Source organism: Oryx dammah, unplaced genomic scaffold (genome assembly GCF_014754425.2).
Source record: "Oryx dammah isolate SB20612 unplaced genomic scaffold, SCBI_Odam_1.1 HiC_scaffold_8, whole genome shotgun sequence".
NCBI lineage: Eukaryota > Metazoa > Chordata > Mammalia > Artiodactyla > Bovidae > Oryx > Oryx dammah.
The window spans coordinates 33,789,809-33,804,793 of record NW_024070192.1 but is presented as its reverse complement, the minus strand read 5'-3'; the positions used below and the strand labels follow the sequence as shown (position 1 = coordinate 33,804,793).

At 51.7% G+C, this 14,985-nt stretch overlaps 1 protein-coding gene across 2 annotated transcripts in view; it reads right to left on the bottom strand.

Moving 5' to 3' along the window:
• PIK3R5 (phosphoinositide-3-kinase regulatory subunit 5) overlaps positions 1-12,296 on the bottom strand; it is a 73,918-nt gene extending 61,622 nt beyond the window's left edge. For both annotated transcript variants that reach the window (XM_040243375.1, XM_040243378.1), the window contains exon 1: positions 12,181-12,296. The gene's annotated coding sequence lies outside the window, so the exon portion shown is untranslated. The remainder of the gene's footprint in view (positions 1-12,180) is intronic.
• Positions 12,297-14,985: the final 2,689 nt, after the last annotated feature.

Below are 14,985 nucleotides of genomic sequence, written 5' to 3'. Positions count from 1 at the left end.
CCAATTCTTCACCATTCCCTCCACAGAAGCCTTGAAGGGAAACCAGTAGAGTTGAGGCTTGGTGCAAGAAGGGGCATTCTCAGCCGCTACATCCATCTCAGGGAGGACCCAGGACCATGACAGCACCTAAAGGGAATGGGAAATTGGTGGCATCTCCTTCTGTCTCCATTGCACCCAGTACTCGGCCCAGTATTGAGGGCTTCTCTCTGTCAGTTCCCGCAGGGCCGCGCCATCCGGTTTTTCTAGCCCACTCGAGTGCCTCCTAGAACGACCTCCTCTCTCGACCCCCAAACTTTACCTCCCATGCCTTGGACCTGAGCTCCGCAGCCTCACTCGTTCAGAAATGTTTTTTTTCCTTGATGCCACACAAAGCTCATCCTCGCTCAACATGACCTCTCACCTCCCTTCTCAGCCACCCGCCTCAGGCCGACCTCTGCCACTTTCAAGTAGGAGGTTTGAGTATCAGATTCTTAGAGGGCTGTGCGCGCTTGTTTTGCTTCCTTCGCGCTTTACCGTAAACCTCCCTCCACAGACCAGTGTTATCGCACCGTGATGCGCAGGCCGAGGTGTTGACAGCGCGCGCGTCCCTAGCACCTCTGCCCTGCTGGGGTGCAGCCTCTGTTTTGCATCTTCTCTCTACTGGGTTCGGAGAAAGCAGTCACCAGAGAAACCAGCCTCAGGGCATCAGAAGTCACGTGATGGGGTGAACACCATCTTTGGATCGCCTGCTCACTAGAGAGAGGACACGGGGTCCCCCCTGTCCACAGGCCCGAGAGAGCACGAGGAATGTTCCCAGACCTTTCCAGGCGCTTATGTCTGAACCCAGAGACGGGGGCCCTGGACACAAGCCCCTGGTCTTGTGGGTGCCATGGCAGTGGTTCCAGGCTGGTGGGGGGAGGGGGCAGCTTCAGCCCCCTCGGCCCATTTCTCTGGTGGGTGAGGAGAGGGGCGTACTTGCCGTGTTGAATGAACTCGGAAGCACAACTGGAAGCTTCTCTCTCCTGAGGAGGTCTTTCCACTACTCTCTCTTTCCTCCAGAAAGCCTTTTTCTTCTTTTTAAAAAAAAATATTTAGTTTTTGGCTGTGCTGGGTCTTCGTTTCTGGGCAGGGTCTTTCTCTAGTTGCGGAGAACAGGGGCTGCTCTTCGCTGCAGTGACTTCTCTTCTTCAGAGCAGAGGCTCTAGGTGCCCAGGCTCAGTAGTTGTGGCGCACAGTCGTAGTTGCTCCCCGGCATGTGGAATCATCCTGGACCAGGGATCCAACCTGTGTCCCCTGCATTGACAGGCAGATTCTTAACCATTGGATCACCAGCGAAGTCCCAGAAAGCCTTCTTTCCTCTCCAAAGCAGTAAAGAAAAAGAGAACCTTCTCCTTGTTTACCCTGCTTGGGTGTGACTAAGGGAATTTCTTTTCCCTCTAAAGGGTTCCACATTAGACTAGCTGGGCTGCATTTATGAACAATGCTTTAGAAGTTGTAAAGGGCGATGTGCAAATTAATTTACAGTCACATTTAATTTTCTCCCGGTTCAAAAACCTGAGCTCGTTCCATGTTGCCCTTGGCTTCCTCGAGGGTCAGCATGGCCGGACACCCCACCTTGGGATGTCTGAAGAATCCCAAGAAATCCTCCAAGCATTTCTTTGCCCCAGTGCCCCTGAAGACACAGCTCCTGATTGCCCCACAGTCTGCCTGGTAGGCGGGACAGGAAGCCCCTCTGCCTTGTAAACACCCATGTTGCAAACAGACACTTCCCCAGGCTCCTCTAAGGCGGGGTCACCATCTGGGAGTGGCTTGTTTGGGCTTACCAGGGTTGCCCAGCTGCTGTCTTGAATCTGAAATAACTTGGACGGTGGAACAGTTTCCCAAGGATCAGGGGCTTAGCAATTGGAGTTTACCAGGGGCTTAAAGCGTCTGAACCCCACCTCCCCACCCATCCCCTCCACCAGCCTGTCTTGCCCATACTGGGGTGCAAAGACCTAGGACTTTGCCCCTTTGAAAGCAAAAAGTGTTAGTTACTCAGCCATGTCTGACTCTTTGTGAATCCATGTACCGCAGGCCACCAGGCTCCTCTGTCCATGGAATTCTCCAGGCAAGAATACCAGAGTGGGTTGCCATTCTCTTCTCCAAGGGATTTTTCCAACCCCAGTCTCCTGCATTGCAGGCAGATTCTTTATAGTGTGAGCCACCGGGAAAATCAAAAGGGTACCCTTACCTCAGGTGGGATCCACAGAATCCAGGGAGATGCCTGAGAATGCATTCTCAGAGACTGACTGAATCCCACAAAGCACTCAGATGCCTGATCATCAGCCACCGGGGCTGACCCAGACTTCCTGTGTGCTGGGTGCTCCACCAGGCAAACATTCATTCACCGAACATGAATTGAGCATCGCCAGATGCTGGCCCCTCAGCGGGGAGTTGGCGCTGTACAAGATGGGAAGTTTTCCTCACCAGGAGGAGAAGAGAGAAATAAGAATACCCATCAGGTCTTGGGGAGGAAACTGAGTCAGGCCATCCGGCTGGAGGAGAGAGTGTGGATTCATGGAGAAGATTCAAAGAGTAAGACTCGGCTTTGAAACTCCAAACATAAGACCTTGGACTTTCCCTAGGAGGCAGGTGGCACCAAAGGCTTCTGAGCGTGGTGACAAAAAAAGAGTTTCGTTAGAAATATCTCCTGGGGGAAGCAAGGAAGAGAGCAGGGTCCAGAAGGCCCATGAGCAGGCCTAGGATGCTGGTGACGAAAGCTGAGTTGGGTGATAGGGAGGACTATGGGGAAGTGAAAAGAAATGAGAACCAAAGGAAGCGCCATCAAAGCTGGCTGGAGAGTGGGGGACAGGAAGAGGGAGGGAGCACTCAGAGGTGACTGCAAATGTCTCCACTCCAGACCAGGAGTCTGGTTTCACTAGAGATGCCCAAATGGGGAAGTCTGGAGAGGAAGCCTGTGTCGTGGACGAAGAGCTGGGCTCTGGAGTTGTGTTGACGTTGAAATGGTAAAGTCAACCAGCGTGGACTTGGAGATGAGGGTCTGGGTGAGGGAGCTAAACATGACCTGGGACAGCAAGAAGAGGAGCGTGCACAGGAATGCCAGGAGGTGCCTATGGTGAGGAAGAGGCTCTAGGTCAGGGTGTGTGCCTGTGCTCAGTCGCTCAGTTGTGTCTGACTCTGCGACCCCATGGACTGTAGCCCTCCAGTCTCCTCTGTCCATGGGATTTCCCAGGCAGGAACACTGGAGTGGGTTGCCGTTTCCTTCTCCCGGGGATCTTCCTGATCCAGAGATCGAAACTGCATCTTCTGCACTGGCAGACGGATTCTTTACCACTGAGCCACCTGGGAAGCTCTCTAGCAAGGGATGCTGGGCATCAAATGCTACAGAAACTGCAAAGAGATGCAAACTAGCAGAAAGCCACTGGAATCTGCCATTACAAGGCCACCAGTGACTTCAGAGGAAGACTTCCAGTAGAGAAGCCTGGGTGGAGGGAGGCAGGGCACCACTGTGGTCAGAAGGACTTTAGCCTCTGCGAGCCCTGCTGTAACATGGGTACCATGAGGGAAGGAGCAGTCCCCTCTCTGCTCAGCCCATCAGAGCAGCTCCTATCAGTCTACACTTGGAGAGAAGACTTTGTAAAACTCATAGGATGTCAGAATATAGAGCCCCTTGAGCCAAGAGGGAACAGGCTTAGGGAGATGAGCAGCTGAGTGGGGAACAGCTAGGACTAGAGGTCTCAGCTCTTACTCCCATTCAGTAGGCGGAACATCACACCACAACCCCACTGTGTTCACTTAAGCACAACAACAGGCAAAGGAGAGCTCTGAGTTCTGGGTTTTCTCAAAATGAAACTCTCAAGATGTCAGTACAGAAGTGAATGCGAAATGCAAAGGCCCATTAAACGTTGGCTCAAAAACCCCAAGAACAAAAGACCATTAATTCCCCACGTGACCTGGAGGTGGATCAGATTGGCGCTGAGAGTTTCTCTGGGACAGCCACAGAGGAAGGTGTCTCTGAAGTAGTCCATTTTATCAGATTGGTTCAGAAGGAGCCAAGAACAAGAGACTCCCCCCTACCCCCCACCCAAAAAGAGTCCATTCTCAAGCACAGGAGATGGGCAAGCATCCCCATGTCCAGCTCTGGCTCCAGGGTCTTAGCATGCACGGCTCTGGTTTTCTAACCACCACTGAGCTCCTGCTCTGGGAGGATGGGCTGTGAAGACGGGCTGCAGGATTTGTGAGGGAACTGCCCAGCTATGGGATTTGTTTATTCAAGGCCACTGAATTTCTTAAATTCAAATTATGTTATCAGAACAACCAACTTTCCTACAGCCAGTAAGACACAGTCACCAAGATTTGGAGAGTTAGAGATGCTTAGAAATGAAATGATGTGTCTCTATTCTCACAGCTTTTGTTTCTACATCTGGCATGTGTTTTCCTTGAATGGTTCTCCCAATGGGGAACTCACTACCACAAGTCTGCCCATTCCATTGTTATTCTGCTCTGAACTTCTCTAAGATCTTCCCTATGGTGAACTGAGATCTATTTCCTCACAATTCCCTTCATGGGTCCCTTTCCTCCTAGGAGAACGACCTCTACAGGGCAGGTCTTCACCTTTTCCAAAGAATTATGCTTAGTCGCGAAGTAGTGTTAGTCGCTCAGTTGTGTCCAACTCTTTGTGACCCCACGGACTGAAGCCTGCCAGGCTCTTCTGTCCATGGGATTTTTCAGGCAAGAATATGGGTTGCCATTTCCTTCTCCAGCGGTTCTTCCTGACTCAGGGATTGATCCCATGTCTTCTGCATGGATATGACCTTTATGTCCTCTTCATATAGAAAAACAATTCTCTTTCTGTAAACATGCAGTATTGTGCCATCACTACTTTGGTTACCTTTCTCTGGGTATGAGATGGTTTATCAGCATCCCCACTAAACACAGCACCTGGTCTTGCCCCGCTCTCCAGATGGATGGAAGCATCTAAAAGTGGAAATGAGCCTCCCCTTAGCTGAAGGGCAGGAAAAGGAGAGACTCATGGGAATCAGTGGAGAACTGTTGAAGGCTCAAGAATCAAAGATGACTCTGAGGTTCCAGCTTGGGACCACTGAGGTGCTAGGTGTGTACCTGGGAGGACTAAGGAAGAGAGAAGAGGAGAGGAAGGCTTGGGAAATGGGAAACCAAGAATCCAGTAGTGGGAGACCTAAGACCAAGCTGTTCTTCCAACTTCCGAGACACAGATCATGCCCTGCACTGCCAGCTGTCCCGAGTGCGGCAGAAGATTCTCATGCTCACTCACTCAGTTGTGTCTAACTCTGAGGCCCTGTGGACTGTAGCCCGCCAGGCTCCTCTGTCCATGGGATTATCCAGGCAAGAATACTGGAGTGGGTTGCCATTTCCTCCTCCAGGGGATCTTCCCAACCCAGGGATTGAACCCTCATCTGCCTTGGTAAGCGGGTTCTTTACCACTGAGCCACCAGGGAAGCCCCATGAGGAGATGAAATGCCTCCAAAATCACTTTGCATAACCAGCACATCAAAACATGACAACAGCAGTACAAAAGAGGAGAAAATGGGCTGACCTTATCTGTGAGCACGGATGCAAGAATTCTCAAAGGTATCGCAGCAAATCAAACCCAGCACTGTTCTGAAAGAACAAAACTCCTTGACTAAGCAGAGTTTACTCCAGAAGGGCAAGCAGGGCTGAAGAGAAGGAAGTTAATGATATAACACATCACGCAAACCTACCTCAAGGTGAAAGAATACAAGGCTTTCCTAGCGGATGCTTCCAGCTGTAACTGACAAACCTAACTTCCATCCGTGCTTTAACAAATCCTTAGAAATGAGCAATTGAAGAAAACTTCCTTCACACGTGGCACTTGACTTCAAGGCATCAGCTCTAAAGAACTACAACCACATCAGAGAAATAAAGGCCCACACTCACGCCAGTCCCTGAGAACAAGGGAGGCCGTGAGAATATTTGCAGCAAAAACACCAGCAATGGCTGCCTCTCTTGCTTCCTGGATCGTTTCTATTCATGAGAATAGCCACCAACACGCACCTTCTCTGGTCTCATTTCTAGCCTTAAGTCTAGCTCCTTGGCTGGGGATAGGGGAACCAGAGCAGAGGGCTTCTTTTAAGGACACCACTAGCCAAACTAAGGGCTTCTCTGGTGGCTCAGCAGTAAAGAACCTACCTGCCAATGCAGGGGACATGGGTTCGATCCCTGAATTGGAAAGATCTAGTCTAGTTATTCTTGCCTAGGAAATCCCACGGACAAAGGAGGCTGACGGGCTACAGTCCATGGGGTCACAGAGTTGGGCACGACTTAGTGACTAAACAACAACTAGCTAAAGTAATGTTCTTCAATCATTTTGGAAATGGGTTGAATTCAAGACTCGATAATAAACCCAGGAAGCGTGCGCACGGCTTGTGAGTGGTCCCCACGCCGAGCCCTGAGATCTCCCCAGGGAGAGATCTATCACTGTGACAACAGCTGACTCCTGCATGGAGCCAAAGAAATCAGTGTATAGAAAGTCCTGTTTTCCAGATCAGAGGTTACTCACCTGGGTTCCCTGGTGGACAGCAGAGGTCTGAGAAGACCCAGAGGTTTTCTGCAAAACTTTGAAAGAGCATGCGTGTGCATGCACACGTGTGCCTTTTGTGGGGAGATGGAGGGGGTGATCTATGGCTTTATCAGCTTCTCAAAGAGGCCCATTATCGAGACTGAGTTAGAAAGTCTCCCATAAGAGCAGCAGGTGTAGATGTAATCTCACCCAGAAAATGCACTGAGGAGGAGGGTGGCCTCAGCCAGGCTGCATGGAAGTGGCTGTGGGGAGATTTGCCTGATGAGAGTTAAAACCACCAAGTCACTCAGGAACAAATGCTCAGACCCAAAAGCCAGAGGTATGTCCACAGAGACCTTGGGGTCCTGGGAAGAAAACTTGGAAGGAAGAAGGATGTGGGTGCTGAGAGGATGACTTCTTGGGAAATACACAAAATCTGGGTTGTAAGGACAGCAACTCCGAGAGGGACGGAAGGAAAGGCCAACGGGTGACACAGTGGTTTTCTGTGGACGGAGGCTCCTTTCGCTATGGATGACCAATGTGAGAGCAAATGCAAGGGACTCCTGCAAGGAGCCCCTCAGCAGCAAAGGAACACACTCGGTGATGATCAGTGCAAAGGAAAAAGGAGGCGCCCCCAATAGTGTTTATGACCTTCATGCGACCTCGGAGGAGGGGGAGAGGCAAGGAGGGGGGAGATGGGGCACAGGGGATGGGTCTCTGGTTTATGCCAGTTACCTCATTGGTTTTTGCAGGCAAGGAGGTCCCCACAGCCCACAGAAATACTGAAAGGAATTCCTGAGAGGGTGCACCCAGAGAGGGCTTAGCACACGTCTGCTCAGTGTTGGGGATCATTTTTATTACCACTGGTATTTTCTTCTATTTTGTATCTCTCAATTCTCAACTCGAATGTGACTTCTTCCGGGAAGCCTCTCCTTAATCCTCAAACTATATGGGGTTCCCTTTCCATACTTGCCCAGGACCTCATCATTCGCATGATGGAAATTACATGATAGGTATCTAGTGTCCTGCCCACTAGACTAATTTCCACCAGGGGAGGGGGCTTCCCTGGTGGTCCAGTGGTTAAGAATCTGCCTTCCCATGTAGGGGATGTAGGTTTTATCCCTGGTTAGGGAGCTAAGATCCCATATTCCACAGGGTAACTAAGCCCAAGTGCCGCAACCAGAGAAAAAGCCTGCAATGAAGACCCAATGCAGCCAAAATGAAAAATTTCCAGGACTGTTATCTGTCTCCCTCACGGTCCTCAGAGCCCCAGCACATACCTGGCACACGGAAGGTGCTCTGTGCAGAGGTGCTGAGCCAAGGAATGAACTGTTGGAGATGAGGAAGGTGCCGTAGAAAGCATCCGTGCACGCTTCTGGGAGATGGGAAACTGACAATTTTGATGTAGGTGGACTCAACCCAGGGTCACAGGGCTGGGAATAGGGGAATCAGGCAGAAACACAGCCCCCCTGACTCCACAGGAGGCAGAAGCTGCCTTCAGCCGTCACACCCCAGCCCTGCCCCCCACAAGGAAACCACACAGACTCATTTGCCTAGGTCAACAACAACAGCAGCAAGACTCTTGAGGACATGAAAATGAAAAGCACACCACTCCTTCCGGACCCCACCCTCTGCCCCCCCCCAACACCCTGCGCTTGGCAGCCCCCTTGGCAGCCCCCACTATTGCTGTTCGTGGATTTCTAAGAAATCCTGGGGAGTTTGATGGTGACAGCTGAACAGCTGCGCTGAGCATCAGAAGGCCCTAGTGAGCCAGCCACCATGTCACTGGTCAGACTCTGCAGGCCAGAGGGGCCAGTGCTCCGGGAGGACACGGAAGGCATGGGGAGGACGGAAGGATGGCGTGGCCAGTGCTGTGGAGTAAGGAGGGGCTTAGGGAAGCCTTCAAAGATGATGAGGTTGGAGCTGGGCATCCAAGGATGAATTCATGGTCTGCCAGGTAGGCAGTGGACAGGAAGGGCAATGTGGCGGGAAGGAGCAGCACGTGCAAAGGTACTGAGGTCTGCCCAAGCTTCAGGAGATGAAGAAGGCAGGGTGACCTGAGCTGGGTGGCGGAGGCCTTGCTGGGCATGCTAAGGGGTACCTTCCCCAGAGGGCCAGGGCAGCTCGGGAGGATTTACAGCTGGAAAGTGACCTGTTCAGCTTTGTTGTCTTATATCCCCATGCCAACATGAGAGAAGCCTGATTGGGAGTTGGGGAAAGCTGGAGGCAGGCGTCTTCCACTAAGGACAAACCCTAAAGCTCAAAGCCATGCACCCCAAGTGCTAGATGTGGTACACTCAAGAAGGACCCAATGTCTGCTTGGTGCCACTGGCCATCCACTTCTTCCCATTCATCGGCCCTATCCTCCAATCTCATGCACTTTGCTACAGCTATACCTCACTTATCTGGAAGCCACTTGGCTGTTAACCCAACTATCCAGAACCTTCCAGTCACTAGCCTGGAAGCAAACAGAAAAGACCTGTAGACGGCCACATTCAGGCTCCCAAAGTCAGCCCCACAAGCCATGCCCTCCACACCCACAGGCACAGGCAGAATACCCCTTGGGCTGGGTCAACTCTGGTCATCCACCCAGCCCTGGCGCTTCCTAGCAGTATCGTCCTGGTCCTTAGTTTCTTCCTTCATGAAATGTGGATAATAGTTGTAGCAACCTCAGTATGGCAGTGAAGATGAAAAGGAAATGGAGAAATACTTAGCCCACTGCCAAGGACCATGAAATGATAGCTAAAGGGGGAAAGGACAATAAGAAAGATGACAAAAATTTTGTCCTGAGCAGACCGAAGGTATGCACAAAATGACAGGTAGAACCGTTGACTATTTTCAAGAAATTATTAAATCACACACCATGTGCTAGATTTATAAAGGCAAGCAACACATTTTATAAGGATTTCTTTTAAAAACTGGATACCATGAGAAGTTTTGGTGTTTAAAAGGTAGAGCTGGTGGAAAAAGTGATACGTGCAATTTCACTTACGAGAATGATGTAGTTCTGTGCGTACCCCTGTACATCGAAAGCACCCCCCATATTTGTAAAATACACATCATATTTAACAGAATCGAAAAAGATGCCATCAATTGTAAGATGCACCATTATTTTGGGCTTCCTTAGTCACTCAGTGGTAAAGAATCCTCCTGAAATGCAGGAGATACGGGTTTGATCCCTGGGTCAGGAAGATCCCCTGGACAAGGAAATGACAACCCACTCCAATATTCTTGCCTGGGAAAATCCTATGGACAGAGGAGCCCGGCGGGCTACAAGAGGTGGAAAATGACTTCGCGACTACACCACCATTATTTTGTGTGCCAGTAAGAAAGAAAGAAATATTGCTGCCTATTATAATGATAAGATGATTTCAGAGTTGTGAAAATGTGTACATCTTCACATCAACGGAATACTCTAATAAGTAATATATGTTTGCTGTGCTGTCTCAGCTTGCCTCTGGGCAGAAGTCAGACATAGTCTTTCCTTTGTCCACCCCCCACCCCATCTATGCCAGAACCTCAAACCTCTTCCTTGAGCTGATGACAATCACTCCATCTTGCCCCTCTAGATACTTCCTCGCTTAAAAAGCTGATCCAGGCTTTCAGTCCACCCACAACTGAGGCAAACAAACCTTCTAATTCACAGAGGTCCCACAGAAGTCTGGCCAGCTCAGTCCTTTGGGGGTGAGGCTCTCTGAACAAAGACCAAGTCAGCGCTCTTTGAGTGTTCCTCTGAACCCAAGCTGGAGCCTCTAACGCTGGGCTGCCCAGGCAAAGGCGACTGCCTCTCCTTTTTCCTCATCTCTGCTGGAAGGCTGGTGATCAATGACTAACCTGGGGCCATGGAGCAGCCTCCAACAGCCAGCCTCCTCCTCCACATTATGACCCCTGCAATAACCCCAAACACACTGGTCACCCGGTTAGCTTCCGCTTGATTCTTCTCGAAAGAAAAAAGGGGGGGTGCTCATTCTGCGGAGAGACAGGCAAAGAGACAGAGGTCTTTCTCTGTCCACTACAGCTTGTAAAGAGAAGACAGTTCGTTATCCCTCACCTAAGAGATTGGCAAGGGTCTTAAAGCCCTGATGAGGGGCCTTCCCTTGTGGTCCAGAGGTTAAGAATCCCTCTCTCAATGCAGGGGATGTTCATTCAATCCCCAGTCAGGGAACTAAGATCCCACAGGTCCCCGGGCAACGGAGCTGCCCCACAACTACAGAACAGGAGTCCACGCAGCAACAAAGAGCCCTCGAAAACAAAATTTAAAAACAACAAACAAAAAAACCAATGAGGCTTGGCACACAAAGACTGCACTGTCCCCAGAATAACCATCCTGGCTAGTTATTCTCCAAGAAGCAGGGGAGGGTCTTCTGAGCAGGAAGAGAGAGTAGACCATTCAAAACTGTCTTCCTGGAGCCACACCGCAGTGTCCCCACTGAGGAAGCAGGTAAGCCCGAGACACCCACTCCCTTGTTCTGCAAACACCCAGGGCAGCTCCCTGTGCAGTCGCCCTGCTCACACTTTTCTCATTTGATTTGCTCCCTGAGGTTGCATGTTAGGGCCCATTTTGCAGATGGGGAAGCATGCTGGGAGAGGACAGTGTGATGCTCATGAGGCTCAGGGTCACACAGCTGGGTACAGCTGGAACCCCGGCCTCCTTTCCACAGCATCCAAGGTTCCCAAGGAACGGCACCAGCATCATGTAACAGATCTTATTCAAATTTTAGAAAAATACAGATTCCAGACCCCACCCTTGGAAAGCTGTACCATAAGGGGTGCCTGGAGAAGGTGTGTTTTAACAAGTTCTGGGAACCAGTGCCCTTCTGGGCAGTCCCGGGCCAGGAGGAAGGAAGGTGTGGAGGAGAAGGCAGAGTGACCACTGCAGGGAGGGAAAGATGGACCCAGACGCACATAGACCTGGCCCGGTTCCGGCCCTCATTTCGCCCAAACCCACTCCTTCTCTCTGCAAGAGGCTTGTAACTTACTTGATACCACATCCTGCTGCTTTCATCTCGCCTTCCTTTTCCTTCTGAATAATCTCCTTCCTCCTACTGACCTAAAGAACTTTATTTACCCGAGGGCTGGGATGGGCCAGCGCACACGCGCACGCGCACACCCATCCACACGCGCACACAGAGTCACGCAGGGATACCGAGGGGTGTAAACACGGATAAGCTGACAGCGCCAAGAGTGAGCTTCTGGAGAAAAGCAGCCACTGTCTGGGGGCCCACGCTCGCTGGAGGTCCTGGTGGCTAAGGACCCCGCAAAGCTCCCAGAGAAAGAGAGTGCTCCCAGAGGGGAGAGCAGACTCCTTGACCCGAAGACACAGGGCAGCCTCGAAAGAGGCAGCAGGAGGCTGCGGTCACAGTCGGACCGCACAGACGCCTCCAGCAGTGGCTACTTAGGTAAGGATGGACAGTCGCCGGCATACCCTTCTGTCTGTGAGATTACTGGGCACGCGTATGTGCGGGTCGTGTCCCCGGCAGTGGGCCCTATTCTCAGAGGCAGAAAACGGCAGGATCTGTCCAGCGCACTGGCTGCAGCCTCTGCTCTCAGGGCGCACCTGTCTCCAAGTGTCCGCGGGCAGCTCTGGCTCTGCCTCAAGCCCCTACGCGTGCACTCCGCGTCCCCGCGCCCCGGCCACACACCTGCAGTCCCCGCTGGGCGCCGAGTCCCTCTCCAGAGGCGACTCCCTGCGACTCCGGGTACCGTCGCGACCACCGCGCCGGAGCTGGGGACCCGCGCGGCGAGTCCCAGCATCGATCGGGGCTCCGCTCAGACGGCGGACTGAGGGCGGGGCCATGCAGGGGCGGGGCGGGGCCATGCAGGGGCGGGGCGGGGCAGACCGCCCAGCCGGACTCTCGCGCCACCTGGTGGCCAGGAGGCGTCGGCTTGGCGCCAGCCTGACCCCAAGGATCCTCGGATTCCCGAGCCCGTCGCGTGTATAGGACGCCCAGCTCTGAGCTCCTCTGCCATCGGAAGGAACAGGTCCTGGCTGTGGGCTGGCCAAGGCCGGAGGGACGCCAGTGCCGGCGTCCCTCCCCCTAAACCGCCCCCAGGAATAAGGTGAGGCTGGACCAGGGGGAGCGGAAGCGCGGCTTGGCAGGGCTGGATGGGTGGGCGGAGCGGGCGAGGGGCCTGGGGTGGGGGCTTCGGGGAAGGAGGAAAAAGGGGAAGCTCCGACGAGTTGCTTCCTTCTCGCACTGCGCCCCAGCGCCCCACTTCCTCCTCCTACTTCTATTTTCTACGGGTGCTCTTAACCTTTAAAATGCCTGCACCCCTGCTGTGCACACGGGCCCCGCGACCCTCGCCCTTCGTCCTTGGGCAGAAATCTTTCCAGAAATACCAGCCCATCCAGACTTTCGGCCCGGCTGCCCCAGCCTCTGGTCTGACTTCCTCATCTTCCCATCAACAGTGGCTGTGACTGCAGCCATTTCTCCTGAAGGCGGGGAGGGGTCGTCTCCAGGGTCCAGGCCCTCTTCTGGGGCCCTCCCCCGCCCGTTCTCCCCACAGGCCACGCGGGCAGATGTGTTTTTTTACCCAGAGCTGGAAGAACTCTTAGGGATCCCGGAAATCACTGCTCTTCCCCATGCCTCCGTTTCCTCGTTACAAATTAGGAATGAGAAGGTTGGCTGCTGTGCTGTGCGAGCAGCTCTGGCGAGGAAAGAATAGCAGTTTATTTCAGAGGTCACAAAGGGCGAGGCTGGAATTTCCATTTTCACTCTTGAATGGGACTTGTGTCACAATATCTGTTAGAGGCATTCGAAATCGGCCGCAAGATCAGCCGTTAGTGTTGTCAGAAGCCACAGCCCTACCTGAGGCTTTGAGAGATGAGACTGCCAATGATTTTTCTTCTCCTGACTCACTCAATACCAAGAAAAAGCAACTTCCCCAAAAACACAGAAACAGAAAGTACTCGTGAATGAGCACAGAGAACTGGTCCCAGCCTCTATGAGAGATGGGAAGGCTGTCAGAACCATCCGGCACTTCTGCTCTTGCATGGACCACCCAGAGCACCACCCCCCACCGTTTTACAAACAAGGAACCAGAGCCACAAAGTCTGTGAGAAGACATCCTGGAGGTCTTTCATCTTGAGAAGGGTAAACAAGGACTCTGGTCTCCCCAGTCCTTACTTTTTCCACCACAAAATAAAAAATAAAAAAAAATAAAAAAGAAGGGGAAAGAGGGAGGCAGGCCAGAGGTGGCAAAGTTGGGAGGAAGGGGTGGAAGGGCTCTGGAAGTGGGAAGTTAGTAGCAAGAATGACACAGCATGAGCGGGGTTGACATGGTGGATCCTGAGAGCACTTTGAAAGCTACAGGAGAAGTTATGGGATCCTTGGTTCCATATCCTTGATGTCCCTGAAACTGGAGGTGGCGGAAAGCTGAAACAGAATTGCCCGCTAGGGTTCACTATCAGGGAGCTGGGCATCTCATGAAGCCCACTTGGTCCCATCCCACATCAGGGGGACTTCTGTAGTGGTCCAGTGGTTAAGACTCCTCACACCCAATACAGGGTGCCTGGGTTGGATCCCTGGTCAGGGAACTATATCCTGCATTCCACAACTAAGAATTCTCATGTCACAGCTAAGACCGGGTACAGTCAAATAAATTGAAAAAAGAAGTGGATCCAGCTTGCCTGTTAACCATCTCCACTCTCCACCTCAGCTCTGTGTTTCCCCATCCCAAGAGCACAGAACAACCAGGAGATCTGATTAGCACTTGACAGCTATTGGCCAGGACTTCGAACTACAGCCACCCAGGACTGGAGCAGGGTCAAGAGCTAAACAGCTCAGATTCAAGGACAAAACTAGCGAGATGGTGTTGGTTTGCTAGGTAGAGTATGACATTTCATGATAGCATTGTGGGTGCTCTGTGCCTCCTGAAACAAGCCCAATGGACGTGTCAGACCCCCCTCCTCCTTTTTCTTTCCCCTACACATCTTTTTCATATTCTTCTTACTAGTTTCTTAGCTGGTGTCATCTCACATTGTATCTTTTCAACAGGCACAGTTTGTGTATTGAGCATTATAGGAATATTCTTCACTTCCCCTGAGAATTATGTGTGCTTCCATTTCTCCTGAAGCTCATATTCCTCTTGGTCTCTTTTGTTTTTTTGCATTTGCTAGGGACATGATTACACACTTTAACCTAATTCCATTATAAGAAAAATAACTACACAAATATAAAGTCTGGCAACTGACCCTTGACCTTGATGTCTGGGAACAATATGGTATGGAGACAATAGGATGTGAAAAAGATGTAAATGAGGAGTCCTCTACAGTAGCCCCTCACCCAGGGGGCAACTTTAGCTCACTGTCACCCTGTGAGAATGTAGGACTCACATGGTCAGATTTTATCATTTGTAAAGAGAAACCAAAAATTGGAGCTCTTAGTCTGAAATCTCCTGATTTTTAAACGCTGGAAACTAATTCAATACAGTATTTTACCCCCCCA